Source organism: Zingiber officinale, chromosome 1B (assembly GCF_018446385.1).
Source record: "Zingiber officinale cultivar Zhangliang chromosome 1B, Zo_v1.1, whole genome shotgun sequence".
Taxonomy (NCBI): Eukaryota; Viridiplantae; Streptophyta; class Magnoliopsida; order Zingiberales; family Zingiberaceae; genus Zingiber; species Zingiber officinale.
The window spans coordinates 50,532,679-50,551,030 of NC_055986.1; the positions used below are offsets into that span (position 1 = coordinate 50,532,679).

The 18,352-nt window shown below is 37.3% G+C and overlaps 1 long non-coding RNA gene across 1 annotated transcript; it reads right to left on the reverse strand.

Moving 5' to 3' along the window:
* Positions 1-17,334: 17,334 nt before the first annotated feature.
* Positions 17,335-18,143, reverse strand: LOC122056415. Its single transcript, XR_006133161.1, has 3 exons — positions 18,103-18,143; positions 17,892-17,933; positions 17,335-17,398 (listed from the first exon to the last, which is right to left on the reverse strand). It is a non-coding gene; the product is annotated as an uncharacterized LOC122056415 (long non-coding RNA).
* Between the last annotated feature and the right edge of the window lie 209 nt (positions 18,144-18,352).

An 18,352-nucleotide genomic window follows, 5' to 3' on the forward strand; every position in this document is an offset into this window, starting at 1 on the left:
TCAGAGAAAGCTTCGAGAAGCATGCATGTCTTGGGAAACGTGCATGCGCGCTATAGGAGCCCTTATAAAGGGGGTCCAAGCTTCAGCGGAGGTATGCGATAATCTACTGTTGCTGCTACTGTTTGTTACTTTGCTTTGCTTACATACACCGCTGGTGATTGACTTGAGTGTCGGAGGGCCAACGGGCGAGACCCCTTCCCTGGCTCGGTATTGACGCAATTATGGTTCCAGAGTCGCGCGGTGTCAACACACGGTCAACCGGAGTGCCACATCCCTATCTTTCGTCACCTCGACTATCAGACAAGATCATATTTGACGTCGTTTGTGGGAACGCAACCTGCATCCGATCCGAGAGGATGGAAGACGCTAGATGACTTCACACCGTGATGCTCACCCAAGAAGAGCTCGACCTGCTCGTGCTAGCCCCAGCACAGAAAATAGTCAAGCAGCAACAACAGAAAGTGCTAGCCGGTCGGCAAACGTAGCAAGCAACGCCCGTAGCAAGAGGTCAAGCAGCACAGGAGGACCGCCCGGAGCAACTCTCTATCTGGGGGCAGAATAGATTGCCAACCGACACGCATGGAGAGGCGCCACCCACGCTCCACGTTGCAACGTCACTTGGGGATAATTTTTGCACTACAGGCACCCGAACCACTTTTTCTCCAAAAAGTTCTTCTCCTGCAAGAAAGAGTTAGTCTGAGGCAAAGTGCAAATTATATTACCCTGTAAAACAAAATGTTAGCACAGTTGTAATAAACAAACAGAGTATTAATTAGATTCCGTCTCACCGAGACCGGAATCTAGTCAAGTTCTCAACTTAGAGTTCTGAAATGGATTTAAGTTGGATCGATGCCTAATGTTCCCTTCCCGAGAACGCACCCTCACAGTCACTCCCCTCCAGTGACTTACCTTTACTTACTTGCCAGACGTCTGGTCAGCCCTTTGACCCGTCTGGACTTCGTGCCAGCTATCAGGTCAGTCCATCGACCTAGCTGGACTTCGTGCAAGACATCCGGTTAGTCCATCGACTTGTCTGGGCATCGTACCAGCTATCAGGTTGACCCGTTGACCTAGCTGGACTTCGTGCCAGACATTCGGTCAGCCCGTCGACCGGTCTAGGTTTCGTGCCAGCTATCAGATCGACCTGTTGACCTAGTTGGACTTCTCCTGCACACTTCGTCAAAGTATTTAGATCACAACGAAACTAACTTAACGTACTTTGTCATTCATCAAAACCTGAGTCAGATCATTAGTGCTAACCGCACCAACAATCTTCCCTTTTTGATGCAATGACAATTTGGGTTAAGTTACTGAAAAAATATGCAAGTAAAACAAACAAATATAAGGTTTTTAAAGTTGGTTTATATTTTTAACTAACCTAAACCACCTAACCCTCCCACTTTAACATTCACAAAAAATAACACAAAAAATAAGCGATTAAGGAAGTAAAAGAAAATGCAATCGAAAAATTGAATTAAAATCAGATTGACTCAGGGGAGTCTAATATAGAACACTTTACTTTAAAATTAGCTTAAAAATAGCAAAAAAAAATAACCTAATTTTGTAAACTTTACAAAATTAACCTAATTTTCAAAATAAGCTTTGCAAATTTAAAATACTTTCTAAACATAATTTTCAAAAAAAAAAAAGTTTTATAAAGGTTAATTTTATGGTATAAATTTATCAAAGCCAAGTTCATAAAATCAAATCCAACTAAGTTTGTAAAATCTAATTTTCAAATCCAACTTTCAAAATTGAGTAAAATCCAATTTAAAAGAAACTTGTTAGTTCAAAATATTTTTCAAAATCTAAGTATGTAAACTTCAATTTTCAAATCCTAATTTTCAAAACCAAGTTGAACTTCAATTTTCAAAACTAATAATTTTAAGCTTTTCAAATTTTATAAAACTTAGGTTTAAAAATAGGTCTATCAAAGTAGGAAATCAATTTTTTTAAAACAAATTTAAAATACATAACAAAAACTAATTTTAAAATAAGTATGAACATAATTAGTCCTCCCCCTGAACCTGATATAAAAATTGTCTAACTAATTAGTTAATTACTGTCTATCAAAGGATAGCAGTTTTCACTTGGTTAGTCAGGTTAAGTTAACTGTAATCAGTTAGTGATTGACTAAACTAAATAACTCAACCTGATTGATATTTGTTTTGTATTTAACGCCCAGACTTATATCGATGCACTGAAATAAGCATCTTAAGTCTAGGCAATCTGCCTATGCATCTCAGCCCTTTCAATGTTCAACAATCACAAACAAGGTAGTCCTAGTGTGTTGGTGAGATGCTCAAATTTTAGTCCTATAGGAACATGCTTTCTAAGGAATTAACCTAGTATAAGGCTAAAATTGATTTTTGAAATTCTAAAAATGAAAAAATTTTGAAAATATAAAAGTTTTATCCTAGAAGTTAAAAACAATCATTTTTTAAAACAATTTTAAGAATCCTAGTATATTAATCAGATCAAGATAAGTCAATGTCAGAGTCGAGATATAACTAAGTCGATGTAAATCAGAACAGGATAAGTCAATAACTAAGTCAAGTCACGTCCAAGTACATATAGTAGTGATCTAGTCTATTGGGATGATGAGGAGGGTGGTCCAGTCCCCAAGGAGCGTAATAACTCTATCATCTCAGTATGTCGGGCCCGGTCATCCTCTTGGGAGCTGGATAGGTCACGTCGAAGGTCAAAGATCTCCTGTCGTACGTCTCATCGCAAGTCGGAGACCTCCTGCCGCATCTCCCGTCGTAGGTCGGTGACCTCCTGCCGCATACCTCGATGAAACTTGAAAACCTCCTGACGGAGACTCGTCATAGATAACTCAAGTATAGTGAATCGGTCACCTAGAGTGTGAAGAGCGGGACGTGGTGCTCGAGCTGGAGGTGGTGTCGAGGCCGGAGCAGTCTCGTCGAATATCGCGACCATAAACTCATCCTGCTCTGCCTCCTCCTAGGCATCTGGGTCCAGCTGGTGTTGTGACCCCTGCGCCAACATAGGACACCCTCATCATCTATATGGATACCTTCTAGAGAAAAGTTCCTAGACCCTACGATGTCAAACTCGGCCAGGACTCGGATATCACCTCTAGTGACTTCAATATGTAGAGAGGCAATATATGCTGTCAAAATGTAACAGTACAGCATGCGAGCTCGTGCGCTGGTGGTGACTCTACCTGAGTAGATAATAGTCTGAAAGATATGTTGGCTAATATCTATATCTAATCTATGGCAAAGGGTATAAAGGAGAAAAAATGAAAAAGACGCATCATTGCGATGTCGCGAGTGGTCAACGACAAAATGCAGGAGACTAAAACCTTATAGAGTACATATTCGTGAACTCGAAGGGCTACTGACCTAAACATAGTAACAGTGGGTACTCGCTCTCTCCTAAAAAAATACAAATAAATCATATCAAGAGTAATGCCTGAGTAAGGATCACCAAATGATAGATCCTTAGGAGGGTAGCACTGAAAAGCGCACGTAGATGGTTGTAGGCCTAAAAAGGTCCGAATGATGGTAGGGGATAGCGTGATATCAGTACCAGCTACCCTAGTAGTATATGTAAGATCGTCTACCCTGACTAAATTGTTGTAAAATTCAGCACACAAACCAATGTTTATTGAATTGGTACAATAAACAAGGTTTTGCAAGCGATAGTAGTCAATGACCTTTACGGCTGGAATGTAGGAGCGCATAAAGAACTGTCTATCCAAACACCTAGTCCAGATAGACATATAAATGGTAGACTCAAACCTAATCCTAAGTTCATCAATAGGGAACCTAGGGTCGATACTAGCAGTAGAGGACCCAGCACCAGATCTAGAACGTTTCTAAATTATTAAAGAAAAACTATACTAAGCATAAAATATAAAAATGAAGCATTTTAAAAACTTAGGAAGGAACAAGAATTTATCGAGGCATCGTGATAAAGAATGTTAGAAATGACGACCTCGGTTGACTAGAAGCAACGTAAAAACCGAAGAAAGAGGAAAAATTTTAATTATCAATCCCTCTTGTGTTAAGGCTCGGAGAGAGCCTTTGCAAGAAATAGAAGGGAGAAGTGCAAGATGACCCCTCCCCCTTATATAGGGTGGTCCGGGCGCCCGGAATGAGTCGGGGCGGGGCGCTCGGAGTGCCTACCGAGCACCTCGGAAGGCTATACCAGGGGCGCCTGCCCCTAGCTTTTGACAGAGATTTTTTTAATAAATTTTTTTGCTAAAAATATTTTAAAATAAATTTTAGAGTTAAAAAATTTTAAGAAAAATTTTTTAAGTTAAAAATATTTTCAATATAAATTTTAAGTCAAAAGATTTTTAAAATAAATTTTAAGTTAATATAAATTTTAAGTCAAAAAAATTTAATAAATTTTAAGTTAAAGAAAATTTTAAAATATATTTTAAGTTAAAAATATTTTAAAAATAAATTTTAAGTTAATATAAATTTTAAGTAAAAAAAATTAAATTAAATTTTAAGTTAATATAAATTTTAATTTAAAAAAAAATAAAATAAATTTTAAGTTAATATAAATTTTAAGTTAAAAAATATTTTTAAAATAAATTTCAAGTTAATATAAATTTTTAAAAAAAATTATACAAAATAATTTAATTTAATTTAATTTAATTTAATATAATATAATATAATATAATATAATATAATATAATATAATATAATATAATATAATTTAATTTAATTTAATTTAATTTAATTTAATTTATTTTAAAGTTCAGTCCTTAGTCATTTCACCCGATCTAAATTTTTAATCAGAGAATCATATAATTTTATGAGATGAATTAGATTCAATTTCATGATTTGGTTTAACTTGTGTTAGTTTCAAGTTTAGCTTTCGGCTCAACAAATAGACATTCTCTAGATAATTTTCTGGACTATGGTGAGTCACTTGGACATCATTAGAGTAACCATGCCTTCGAGGTTTTCCAAATAGTTCTATCCACTGAACTTAATACAAAACCTTGGTCTAACTAGTTAGAATCCATAAAGGGTAGCTTCGGTTAGTTCCACTAAGCCAAATGCACCAGGTTGAAGTCATATCTTCCTAGACATGCATAGACAAAGTTTCCCTAATGTACTATCATCTAAAACTTCACCAGTACCATTGGTCAAGTTAAACTGTTATCCCTTTAAACTAGTCCTAATTACCCTGCCGGGTAGGTTAGTTTTTGGTTACCCTACCGGGTAGATTAGTTTTAGAGGTGCCAGCTATTCTGAAGCCTCCCCTTGAATTATTGGCCTGTATTTTTAAGTTTTAGTTCTAGGTTTATGTCTGTTACTTTTATAATTATATTTAACTTGATGATAATCTGACTTTTGATGGATTCTAAAATTTTTTGATTTTGTTGGTCTAGGTTTGTGTTTCGGTTTTTGATTTGATTTATTAGATTTTACATAGTATATTTTGTTTTTGGGTATGTAATATTGATTAATTCCTACTTGCGTGGTTAAGCACGCTTTCGGAACCCAAACTTTATTTTGTTGTTTATGTTGGGTTATTAATGATTTAAATATTTTATTTGAACTTGACTTGTAGCCAAGTCCGATTTTATTGTAGACTGCTTTTTGACTGTTTAAAATAAGATCTATATTTTTAGATCTTGTTGTAAATTTTTCTAATAGACTTTTTAATTTATTATTTTCAGTTTTTAGTGTTAAATTTTCTTCCTCAAGTGTTAGGTCTTGAGTTGGATTAGAATTTATAATTTGTTCCTTAAAGTTTTGGTTTTCCTCAAGGAACAATTTATTTTCATTTTCTATTACAGTTAATTTTTTATTTAAACAAGCAATAATTTTAAAAAAATTCTATTTCAAATTAAAATTTACCTCTTCGGTACATTCGGAAGGATACGAGTACAGACTCATGGTTCGATTCAGATTTGGACCCGTCATTCGATTCGTCCTCTGATTTTGCTTCGCGGGCCATCAACGCGAGGTGACTCTGGTGTTTTTGGTCTTCGACCTCCGATTCTTCTGAGGATGAGTCATCCCAGGTCACTTTGAGAGCCTTCTTCTTAGATGTTTTTGATTTGTCGCTCTTCAATCTTGGACACTCATTCTTGTAGTGACCTTTCTTATTGCACCCGAAGTAGGTCACGTTCCTTGGTTCAGTCGAGGAGTTGATCTTCTGCAGGTCCTTTTTGCTGAAGCTCTTCTTCCTCCTAGCGAACATCTTCCTTACCAGGTTCACCAGGTACTCTTCATCTTCAGAATCTTGATCGGATTCATCTTCAGGTCCAGGCTTGGTCTTTGTCCTTTCCTTGGAGGAACCTGCAAACAAAGCAATACCTTTCCCGGATCCGACGTTAGTCTTCTTGTGTAGCTCAAGTTCGTAGAATAATTCGTTTAGTTTTAATTTAGATAATTTTTTCAAAATTTTGTAGGCATCCACGATAGATGCCCACAATTAATTTCATGGAAAAGCATTTAAAGCGTACCTTATTAAGTCTCGATTTTCCATTTGGTGGCCTATTGCGTGGAGTTCGTTGAGGATGTCTTTGATCCTCACATAAAGTTGACTCGCTGTTTCTCCTTCCTGTATTTTAATATTAAATAATTTATTTAACAAAAGATCGCGCTTAGTTACCTTTGAGTCACTTGTTTCTTCGTGTAGTTCGATCTACTTGTCCCACAACTCTTTCACAATTTGGTGTGGTCCTACTCGGTTCAACTCTTCTTTTGTCAGCCTGTATTGCAATGTGTTAAGAGCTTTGTAGTCCATCGAGGATTTCTTTCTCATGTATGGAGTCCACTATTCCGAGTCTCGTGGATTCCCGGAGTTGTTGATCGGCACCTTGTATCCTCTAGTGACGCTGAACCACTGGTCGAAGTCGGTCTTTAGGTAGACCTCCATTCACTTCTTCCAGTAGGGAAAGTCGTCCCCTTTAAATAGGGAGGATGTACTGTGCTGAAGCCTTCGACTTGAGACATTTTTATCCTGCACACAAATAAACAAAGAGACGAGAAATCCTAGACTTGGTCATGAATTAGCAGTGCAAAATAAAATTAAAGAAAAATTGAATTGGTGTTGCACCAATTCAGCTTAATTACTACGAAAAAAATTCAAAAAGGCAACGATACCAGTTTGGATTTATAGCATAAAACTGAAAACCAAAAAAAAAATAAAAGCAAATTTCACCCCTTGTATGATTGGTGGTTGTACCAAATCAGAGCGATACTTGCTCTGATACCACTTGTTGGATCGATGAATTCGCTAGGGGGTGAATAGCGATTAAAAAATATCGTAAAAATTCAAGTCGAGTGCACAACGGAAGAATAAAATGATCAATGTTAACAAGAGTCGTTTTACTTGGTTCAGAGCCTTTGTCGACTCCTGCTTCAAGGCCCGCACTCGTTGAGTGTTTTCGTTGGGCAATTCACTAGCAATTCGAAAAGATGATTACACAGTTTAAATTATAGGAATGCTAATAAATAAACAATACCAACAATAATAAGGAAAAGAAAAATAGCACTTGTCAGAGAAGCCTCGCAGTGTCGCAGGAGCACAACACAGAAGAGCAAGTGTTGGAAGATCTTGTTCTGAGATTATCTTTGCTCCAAGGTGCATCCTCCTTATATAGGAGGTTCAGGGAGCCCGAATCCCTTCCAGGTTGCGATGTCGCTTGGGGATTATTTTTGCACTCCGGGCGCCCGGATCCCTTCCGGGCACTCAGACCTCTGGGCGCTCGGACCACTTTTTCTCCAGAAAGTCCTACAAGAAATAGTTAGTCCGAGGCAAAGTGCAAATTATATCACCGTGCAAAATGAAGTGTTAGCATAGTTGTAATAAATAAACAAAGTATTAATTAGATTTCGTCTCACTAAGACCAGAATCTAGTCAAGATCTCAACTTAGAGTTCCGAAATAGATCTAAGTTGAATCGACGCCTAATGTTCCCTTCCGGGAACGCGTCCTTATAGTCACTCCCGTTGACTCGTTGACCTAGCTGGATTTCTCCTGCACACTTCATCAAAGTGTTTAGATCACAACGAAAGTAACTTAACCTACTTTGTCATTCATCAAAACCTGAGTTAGATCATTAGTGCTAACTGCACCAACAATATTCCCCTTTTTGATGCAATGACAACCTGTATTAAGTTAGTTAAAAAATATGCAAGCAAAACAAGCAAATATAAGGTTTTTAAAGTTGGTTTATATTTTTAACTAACATAAACCACCTAACCCTCCCCCTTTGACATTCAGCAAAAATAACACAAAAAGTAAGCGATTAAGGAAGTAAAAGAAAATGTAATCGAGAAATTGAATGAAAATCAAATTGACTCGGGGGAGTCTAACATAGAACACTTTACTTTAAACTTTAGCTTAAAAATAGCAAAAAAAAAATAACCTAATTTTGTAAACTTTACAAAATTAACCTAATTTTCAAAATAAGTTTTGTAAATTTAAAATACTTTAAACATAATTTTAAAAAAAAAAGTTTTATAAAGGTTAATTTTAAGGTATAAATTTATCAAAGCCATGTTCATAAAATCAAATCCAACTAAGTTTGTAAAAGCTAATTTTCAAATCCAACTTTCAAAACTGAGTAAAATCCAATTTAAAAGAAACTTGTTAGTTCAAAATATTTTTAAGGAAATATTTTTCAAAAACTAAGTATGTAAACTTCAATTTTCAAATCCTAATTTTCAAAACCAAGTTGAACTTCAATTTTCAAAACTAATAATTTTAAGCTTTTCAAATTTTATAAAACATAGTTTTAAAAATAGGTCTATCAAAGTAGGAAATCAATTTTTTTAAACAAATTTAAAATACATAACAAAAACTAATTTTAAAATAAGTATGAACATAATTAGTCCTCCCCTTGAACCTGATATAAAAACCGTCTAACCAATTAGTTAGTTACTGTCTATTAAAGGATAACAGTTTTCACTTGGTTAGTCAGGTTAAGTTAACTGTAATAAGTTAGTGGTTGACTAAACTGAATAACTCAACCTGATTGATATTAGTTTTGTATTTAATGCCCAGACTTATATCGATGCACTGAAATAAGCATCTTAAGTCTAGGCAATCTGCCTATACATCTCACCTCTTCCTATGTTCGTCAATCACAAACAAGGTAGTCCTAGTGTGTTGGTGAGATGCTCAAATTCTAGTCCTATAGGAACATGCTTTCTATGGAATTAACCTAGTCTAAGGCTAAAATTGATTTTTGAAATTCTAAAAATGGAAATTTTTTTAAAATATAAAAGTTTTATCATAGAAGTTAAAAACAATCATTTTTGAAAATAATTTTAAGAATCCTAGTCTATTAATCAGATCAAGATAAGTCAATGTCAGAGTTAAGATATAACTAAGTCGAAGTAAATCAGAACAGGATAAGTCAATAACTAAGTCAAGTCATGTCCAAGTACATATAGTAGTGATCTAGTCTATCGGGATGAGGAGGAGGCTGGTCCAGTCCCCAAGGAGCGTAATAACCCTATCATCTCAGTATGTCGGGCCCGGTCATCCTCTTGGGAGCTGGATAGGTCACGTCGAAGGTCAAAGATCTCCTATCGTACTCTCGTCGTAAGTCGGAGACCTCCTGTCGCATCTCCCGTCGTAGGTCGGTGCCCTCCTGCCGCATACCTCGATGAAACTTGAAAACCTCCTGACGGAGACTCATCATAGATAACTCAAGTCCAGCGACTCGGTCACCTAGAGTGTGAAGAGCGGGACGTGGTGCTCGAGCAGGAGGTGGTGTCGAGGTCGGACAAGTCTCGTCAAATATCGCGACCATAAACTCATCCCGCTCTGCCTCCTCCTAGGCATCTGGGTCCAGCTGGTGTTGTGCCCCCTCCGCCAACATAGGACACCCTCATCATCTATATGGATACCTCCTAGAGAAAAGTTCCTAGACCCTACGATGTCAAACTCGGTCAGGACTCGGATATCACCTCTAGTGACTTCAATATGTAGAGAGGTAATATATGATGTCAAAATGTAACAGTACGGCATGTGAGCTCGTGCGCTGGTGGTGACTCCAGCTGAGTAGATAATAGTCTGAAAGATATGTCGGCTAATGTCTATATCTAATCTATGGCAAAGGGTATAAAGGAGAAAAGAATGAAAAAGACGCATCATTACGATGTCGCGAGTGGTCAACGACAAAATGCAGGAGACTAAAACCTTATAGAGTACATATTCGTGAACTTGAAGGGCTACTGACCTTAACATAGTAACAGTGGGTACTCTCTCTCTCCTAAAAAAATAAAATAAATTGTATCAAGAGTAATGTGTGAGTAAGGATCACCAAATGGTAGATCCCTAGGAGGGTAGCACTAAAAAGTGCACGTAGATGGTCGTAGGCCTAAAAAGGTCCGAATGATGGTAGGGGATAGCGTGATATCAGTACCAGCTGCCCTAGTAGTATATGTAAGATCATCTACCCTAACTAAATTACTGTAAAATTCAGCACATAAACCAATGTTTATTGAACTGGTACAATAAACAAGGTTCTGCAAGCGATAGTAGTCAATGACCTCTACGGCTGGAATGTAGGAGTGCAAAAAGAACTATCTATCCAAACACCTAGTCTGAATAGACATATAAATGGTAGACTCAAACCTAATCCTAAGTTCATCAGTTGGGAACCTAGGGTTGGTACTAGCAGTAGATGACCCAGCACCAGATCTAGAACGTTTCCTAAATTATTAAAGAAAAACTATACTAAGCATAAAATATAAAAATGAAGCATTTTAAAAACTTAGGAAGGAACAAGAATTTACCAAGGCATCATGAGTAAGAATGTTAGAAATGATGACCTCGGTTGATTAGCAGTAGCGTAATAACCGAAGAAAGAGGAAAATTTTAATTATCAATCCCTCTTGCGTTAAGGCTCGTAGAGAGCCTTTTCAAGAAATAGAAGGGAGAAGTGCAAGATGACCCCCCCCCCCCCCCCTTATATAGGGCGGTCCGGGCGCCTGGAATGAGCCGAGGCGTGGCCCCCTTTAATTTATTTTATTTTATTTTTAATTTTAATTTAATTTAATTTTTAGTGAATTTAATTTAAATTTAATTTAGTTTAATTTATTTTAAAGTTCAGTTTTAGTCATTTCACCTGATCTAAATTTTTAATCAGGGAATCTTATAATTTTGTGAGATGAATTAGATTCAATTTCAGGATTTGGTTTAACTTGTGTTAGATTCAGGTTTAGCTTTGGGCTCAACAAATAGGCATTCTCTGGATAAATTTCTGGACTATGGTGAGTCACTTAGACATCATTAGAGTAACTATGCCTTCAAGATTTTCCAAATAGTCCTATCCACTGAACTTAATACAAAATCTTGGTCTAACTAGTTAGAATCCATAAAGGATAACTTCGGTTAGTTCTACTAAGCCAAATGCACCAGGTTGAAGCCATATCTTCCAAGACATGCATAGATAAAGTTTCCCTAACGTACTATCATCCAAAACTTCACCAGTATCGTTGGTCAAGTTAAACTGTTATCCCTTTGAACTAGTCCTAATTACCCTGTCGGGTAGGTTAGTTTTTGGTTACCCTACCGAGTAGATTAGTTTTGGAGGTGCCAGCTATTCTGGAGCCTCCCCCTGAATTATTGGCCTGTATTTTTAAGTTTTAGTTCTAGGTTTATGTCTGTTACTTTTATAATTATATTTAACTTGATGATAATCTGACTTTTGATATGTTCTAAAATTTTTCGATTTTGATTTTGTTGGTCTAGGTTTGTGTTTCGGTTTTTGATTTGATTTATCAGATTTTACATAGTATATTTTGTCTTTGGGTATCTAATATTGATTAATTCCTACTTGTGTGGTTAAGCACGCTTTCAGAACCCAAGTTTTATTTTGTTGTTTATGTTGGGTTATTAATGATTTAAATATTTTATTTGAACTTGACTTGTAGCCAAGTCCGGTTTTATTGTAGACTATTTTTTTACTGTTTAAAATAAGATCTAAATTTTTAGATCTTGTTGTAAATTTTTCTAATAGACTTTTTAATTTATTATTTTCTGTTTTTATTGTTAAATTTTCTTCCTCAAGTGTTAGGTCTTGAGTTGGATTAGAATTTATAATTTGTTCCTTGAGGTTTTGGTTTTCCTCCAGGAACAATTTATTTTCATTTTCTATTATAGTTAACTTTTTATTTAAACAAGCAATAATTTTAAAAATTTTCTAATTCAAATTAAAATTTACCTCTTCAGTACATTCGGAAGGAAATGAGTATAGACTCGTGGCTCGATTCGGATTTGGACCCGTCTTTCAATTCGTCCTCCGATTCTGCTTCGCGGGCCATCAATGCGAGGTGACTCTAGTGCTTCTGGTCTTCGACCTCCGATTCTTCTGAGGATGAATCGTCCCAGGTCACTTTGAGAGCCTTCTTCTTTGATGTCTTTGATTTGTCGCTCTTCAATTTTGGACACTCATTCTTGTAGTGACCTTTCTTATTGCACCCTAAATAGGTCACGTTCCTTGGTTCAGTCGGGGAGTTGATCTTCTACGAGTCCTTTTTGCTGAAGCTCTTCTTCCTCCTAACGAACATCTTCCTTGCCAGGTTCACCAGGCACTCTTCGTCTTCAGAATCTTGATCGGATTCATCTTTAGGTTCAGGCTTGGTCTTTGTCCTTACCTTGGAGGAACCTGCAAACAAAGCAATACCTTTCTCGGATCTGACATTAGTCTGCTCGTGTAGCTCAAGTTCGTAGAATAATTCGTCTAGTTTTAATTTAGATAAATTTTCAAAATTTTGTAGGCATCCACGATAGATGCCCACAATTAATTTCGTGGAAAAGCATCTAAAGCGTACCTTATTAAGTCTCGATTTTTCATTTGGTGGTCTATTGCGTGGAGTCCGTTGAGGATGTCTTTGATCCTCACATAAAGTTGACTCGCTGTTTCTCCTTCCTGTATTTTAATATTAAATAATTTGTTTAACAAAAGGTCGTGCTTAGTTACCTTTGAGTCACTTGTTCCTTCGTGTAGTTTGATCTACTTGTCCCACAACTCTTTCACAATTTTGTGCGGTCCTACTCAGTTTAGCTTTTCCTTTGTCAACTTACATTACAGCGTGTTGAGAGTTTTGTAGTCCATCGAGGATTTCTTTCTCATGTCCGGAGCCCACTATTCCAAGTCTAGTGGATTCCCGGAGTTGTCGATCAGCACCTTGTATCCTCTAGTGACGCTGAACCACTGGTCGAAGTCGGTCTTCAAGTAGACCTCTATTCGCTTCTTCCTGTAGGGAAAGTCATCCCCGTTGATTAGGGGGGACGTACTTTGCTGAAGCCTTCGACTTGAGACATTTTTATCCTGCACACAAATAAACAAAGAGACGAGAAATCCCAAGACTTGGTCTTGGATTAGTAGTGCGAAATAAAATTAAAGAAAAACTGAATTGGTGTTGCACCAATTCATCTTAATTACTACGAAAAAAAATTTCCAAAAAGGCAACAATACCAGTTTTGATTTATAGATTAAAACTGAAAACCAAAAAAAATAAAAACAAATTTCACCCCCTGTCTGATTGGTGGTTGCACCAAATCAGAGTGATACTTGCTCTGACACCACTTGTTGGTCTTTCTTCATATCGTTCCACTAATAGGAACGCCTCAAATCACGATACATACGAGTTCCACCATGGTGGATAGTAAATCTAGAACGATGAGCCTCCTGAAGTAACTTCTCCATGACCAGGTGAAACTGAGGCACACATAATCTGCCCCGGAAATAAACAATACCCTCATCATCTCGTACAAACTCGGTCTGCTATCCGGAAGCTATCTGGATGCTAATGAACTGTAAATGCTGATCTCCGGCCTGGGCCTCGCGAATCCTCATCCTGATCGACGACTGAGCAACCATAGTAACAAGAATACCCTGCTCTGTCCGTCCCTGCTCATCAAGGCCCAACTCGGAGAATCCCTGAATCAAGTCCGTGACTACAACTCGGTGGCAAGCTAAAGTCCCTCTGGACTTCCTACTAAGTGCATTAACCACCACATTAGCTTTACCCGGATGGTAGCTAATAGTACAGTCATAATCCTTCAGGAACTCCATCCATCTCCTCTGTCGGAGATTGAGTTCCTTCTGTGTAAAAAGATATTTGAGACTCTTATGATCAGTAAGAATCTCAAAAGTAATACCATAAAGATGATGTCGCCAAATCTTCAAAGCAAAGATAATAGCGGCTAACTCTAAATCATTTACTGGGTAATTCTTCTCATGCTCCTTCAACTAACGAGAAGCATAAGAGACTACCCTACCGTGCTACATCAAAACAACGCCCAAGCCTTGAAGAGATGCGTCTGTGTAAAGTACGAATCCGTCATCACCAGAAGGTAAAACCAACACTGGTGTTGATACTAATCTCCGCTTCAACTCCTGGAAGCTAGTCTCACAAGCTTCTGACCATGTGAACTTTACGCCTTTTCTGGTCAGACGTGTCAACGACATAGCAATATTGGAGAAACCCTCAACGAATCGTCTATAATATCCAGCCAGCTCCAAGAAACTGCGGATCTCTTGGACTGACTTCGGCTGCTCCCAGCTAGTGATAGCCTCGATCTTCTGAGGATCTACTGAAATACCTCAGCTAGTACCACATGTCCTAGAAAACCAACTGAGGATAGCCAAAATGCACACTTGTTGAACTTCGCATACAGAGGATGTCATCGAAGAGTCTCCAAGATTATGCGAAGGTGCTGCGCATGTTCCTCCTCGAAACGTGAATAGATCAATATGTCATCGATAAGAATAATAACGAACTGATCTAGATACTCTAGAAAGATACGGTTCATCAAATCCATAAATACTGTAAGAGCATTGGTAAGCCCAAATGGCATCACCAAAAACTCATAATGTCCGTATCTAGTGTGAAATGTTGTCTTCTGAATATCAGAATCTTTGACTCTCAGCTGATGATATCCAGACCGCAGATCAATCTTAGAATACACTGATGTATCTCTGAGCTGATCAAATAAATCCTCGATCCGTGGCAAGGGGTACTTATTTCTGATAGTCACCGCATTCAACTACCTATAATCGATGCATAACCTCAGCGTACCATCCTTCTTCTTGACGAATAGTACAGGAGAACACTAGGGCGGAATACCGTGGGGTTCTCCACAAGGACACCGAAATGATCCTGCCTGTGCTTGCTATATACAGCTGCTGCAGGGGAGCTGTCCTCTGCTGACGATGCAAAGATTAGGCTTTCGGCCCGCCTCGCTGAGTCCTGGACTGACCAAACTGTCCTCCCAGAATAGAAACTCTGGAAGCTACATGTTGGGCCTTCAGTGAATAGTCTCGGCTGATGTGCCCAGGCAGTTTGCAATAATAGCAAATTAACTGTCCCAGAGTGCATGCAGAGATGATGTGATCTCAGGATCTACATCGGGTGCAGTAAGGGTCACTAGTGGACTATTTTTGGTTCTGCTGAGAAGACCGGAAACGTCCTGATGAAGATCGTCCTGACTTCTGGGGTCGGCCAAATGACCCAGAAGTACCTTGACCCATCTGAGTACGACTGCTCTGCTGTTGTCCAGTAGTTTGTGGCTGCTGGATCTGTCCAGAAGTCTGATCAGTCTATTTTCTCTTCTTATCTGCATTCACTCTCTGCTGAGCAGACTCAATCATAAGCGCTCTATCCAGGGCCTCTGTGTATGACGCAATACTAAGACCGGCAATCTTCACTTGAAGATGTCCATCCAGTCCCTGGACAAACTGAAGCATACGAGATCTATCATCGGCAACCAACTCAGGACAGAATCTGGCCAACCGGTTAAATTCAGCATTGTACTCCATCACTGAGCGGTTATTCTGCCGAAAACTCAGAAAATCCTGCCGTCGTGTCATCTGATATGCTCGGGGAAGATACTAACTTTCAAATGCTTCTCTAAATCTCGCCCATGTAATATGTTGCTCGCCTATAATCGAGCGCTGCGTGTCCCACCAGATTCCTGCCTCATCTCATACCTCAAGTACGCAGTAGTAGGCACGACTGGAGGGGGTGTCAGGTATACTACGGGTACTGCTGATGGGGGAGGCACCGAATATGTCGACGGTGGTACCACTGGTGGTACAGTCGAGGTATGTACCTCTAAAGTCGGAACTGTCGGGGTCTTATAATCTGACGTGCCTATAATATCACTACAAGAAAAAAGCCTAACAACAACGATTTTTCACCGTTCTCGTAGCCCATTTTGAACTGTTGTTAAAGGCCTGTTGTTAAAAGGGGTGCCCAAAGACAACAGTTTTTAACCGTTATCTTTGAAGGCAAAGACAACATTTTTACAACTGTAAAAAACTATTGTCTTTTCCTTCAAAGATAACAGTTTTTCACCATTGTCTTTGAGCGTTTACCTTTAATAACAGGGTCTTCAACAACAGTTTTAAACTATCTACGACAATGGTGAAAAATCGTTGTCTTTTTTAGATAAAAAATAAAAAAAATTAATACATAATTTTCCAATATTATAAATCATTCAAAATACTAAATTTCAAAATAAAATTTAATATACAATTTTCTAACATTCAAAAATAATATCTATAACATTCTGAAGAAATTTCATAAGCAACCAACAAAATGATAACACTATTAAAACAAAGGTAGAACAATATAACACGAGATTTTCTACTTAGATGTCGGTGAAGAGGAGGGACTGCAACTCCTAGTGCTCCTTAATTTGTTAAAGTCTCTCCATTTTTTTAGTTTGTCGGCATTCTTCCCAGTACTCTTGAGGGCACCTATTCGAATAAAGATATATATTACAAATTAGAAACTAAACTGTACGCGTGATTCTAATTGCACTACATAAATGTTACATAACCATAAAAATCATTTGATCTAGTCATCTAACAGAAGTGCAAAAAGCGTTATCTATGTAACATAAATGGTAACCTCTTGAAACAATATGGTGGCTCTTAAATTTCTTATTAAGCAGAATTTTCATTTTATGTCACTGCATACAAAGCTTCTATTATAAACCATGCAAACATTATTTTCCCAGTGATCAAACAGCTTTAATTCTAAAAGGTACAATCTAATGCAAACGTTCCCACACACTCTATATGATGCTAAGGAGTAAGTCATACATTAAATTCTAAAAGGGACCATTAAAGGAAAGAATGACTTAAATAAAAATGAATCCAGAAAGTATCATTCCATATGCACTAATAGAAATCTTCGTTTATAGCCAACTGCAAATACATTTCATATTTATTTAAAATTTTAATAACATAATAAATCTAAAAAATTTATAATATTTCACTGAAAGATTAATTAAAATCACACCAGATGATAAGGCCGAGCTATCATTCCTCCAAGTGTATCCTAGAATCTTTGTAATGAGCACGTTGAGACGGAATATGTCATTAAGTACATAAAAGCTCCCTGAGGTGTTGGAATCAGATGAAACATCTACAAAAATAAGCACCATTGATTAATAAGTCATTGATTAATTAGATAATGGAATATACAAATAGAGATTAATTAAAATAAATAAAGGATCTAACAATTACCACTATAATTGACTAAAATTAACAATCAAGAGCTAGGTTGAAGAATGTTTTAAAACATTCTTCAATGTATAAGGAAGCAACTAGAAGTGTTTAACTTCTCAGGAATTGAAAATAATGCAAATGCAAACAAATTCATAGATCAAATAAACAAAAACGGGACAACTCTTCAACAAATTTCTATAATCAAGTGATATAAACAAACTGCAGAATTTCATGCGTGGGTAAATCTCGAGTCAAATGCCAATTGAAAGATCAATGTAAAACATGGCATAGACAGAGAAAGGAACATAGGAATACAGAGCAGTAGGTAAAAACATGTCTATTGAACTGAAGAAAAGACATCATATCGTGTATGTTAACAATCACCAAATGGTTACTAATTATATAATTACCTGATGCTTTGTGGCAAGCAAGTGCAGTTCAAAAGCCAGCACCTACATAAAAAAAAAATGCTGAAAACATCAAAATTATTGAATCTATATTTTGCCAAATATAATCTTAGATGAGTGAACTACCATATAGTTTGGGTTTAAATATTTCCAAACACTAACCGGACTTAACAATCAATTTCACATACAACAATTACAGAAGAGTTGAACTTACTTTTGTATCGCTCTCCAATGCAGCTTTTGCTGAGCTCATTCCACCTCTGTATCTGCAAGTTGATGCAAGAACTAAACAAGTATTCCAAATTATAAACTTTGGAATAAACAAGGGAAAAGGTTATACCCTGGGATTGCCCTTTCGGAAGCTATGTATGTCAAAGATACTGAAGCACCGCTTGCCATGTTTAACGGAGACATCCAAAACAAAGTGAAGATGAGATATAAAATCTATGTGCCAACAAGAAAAG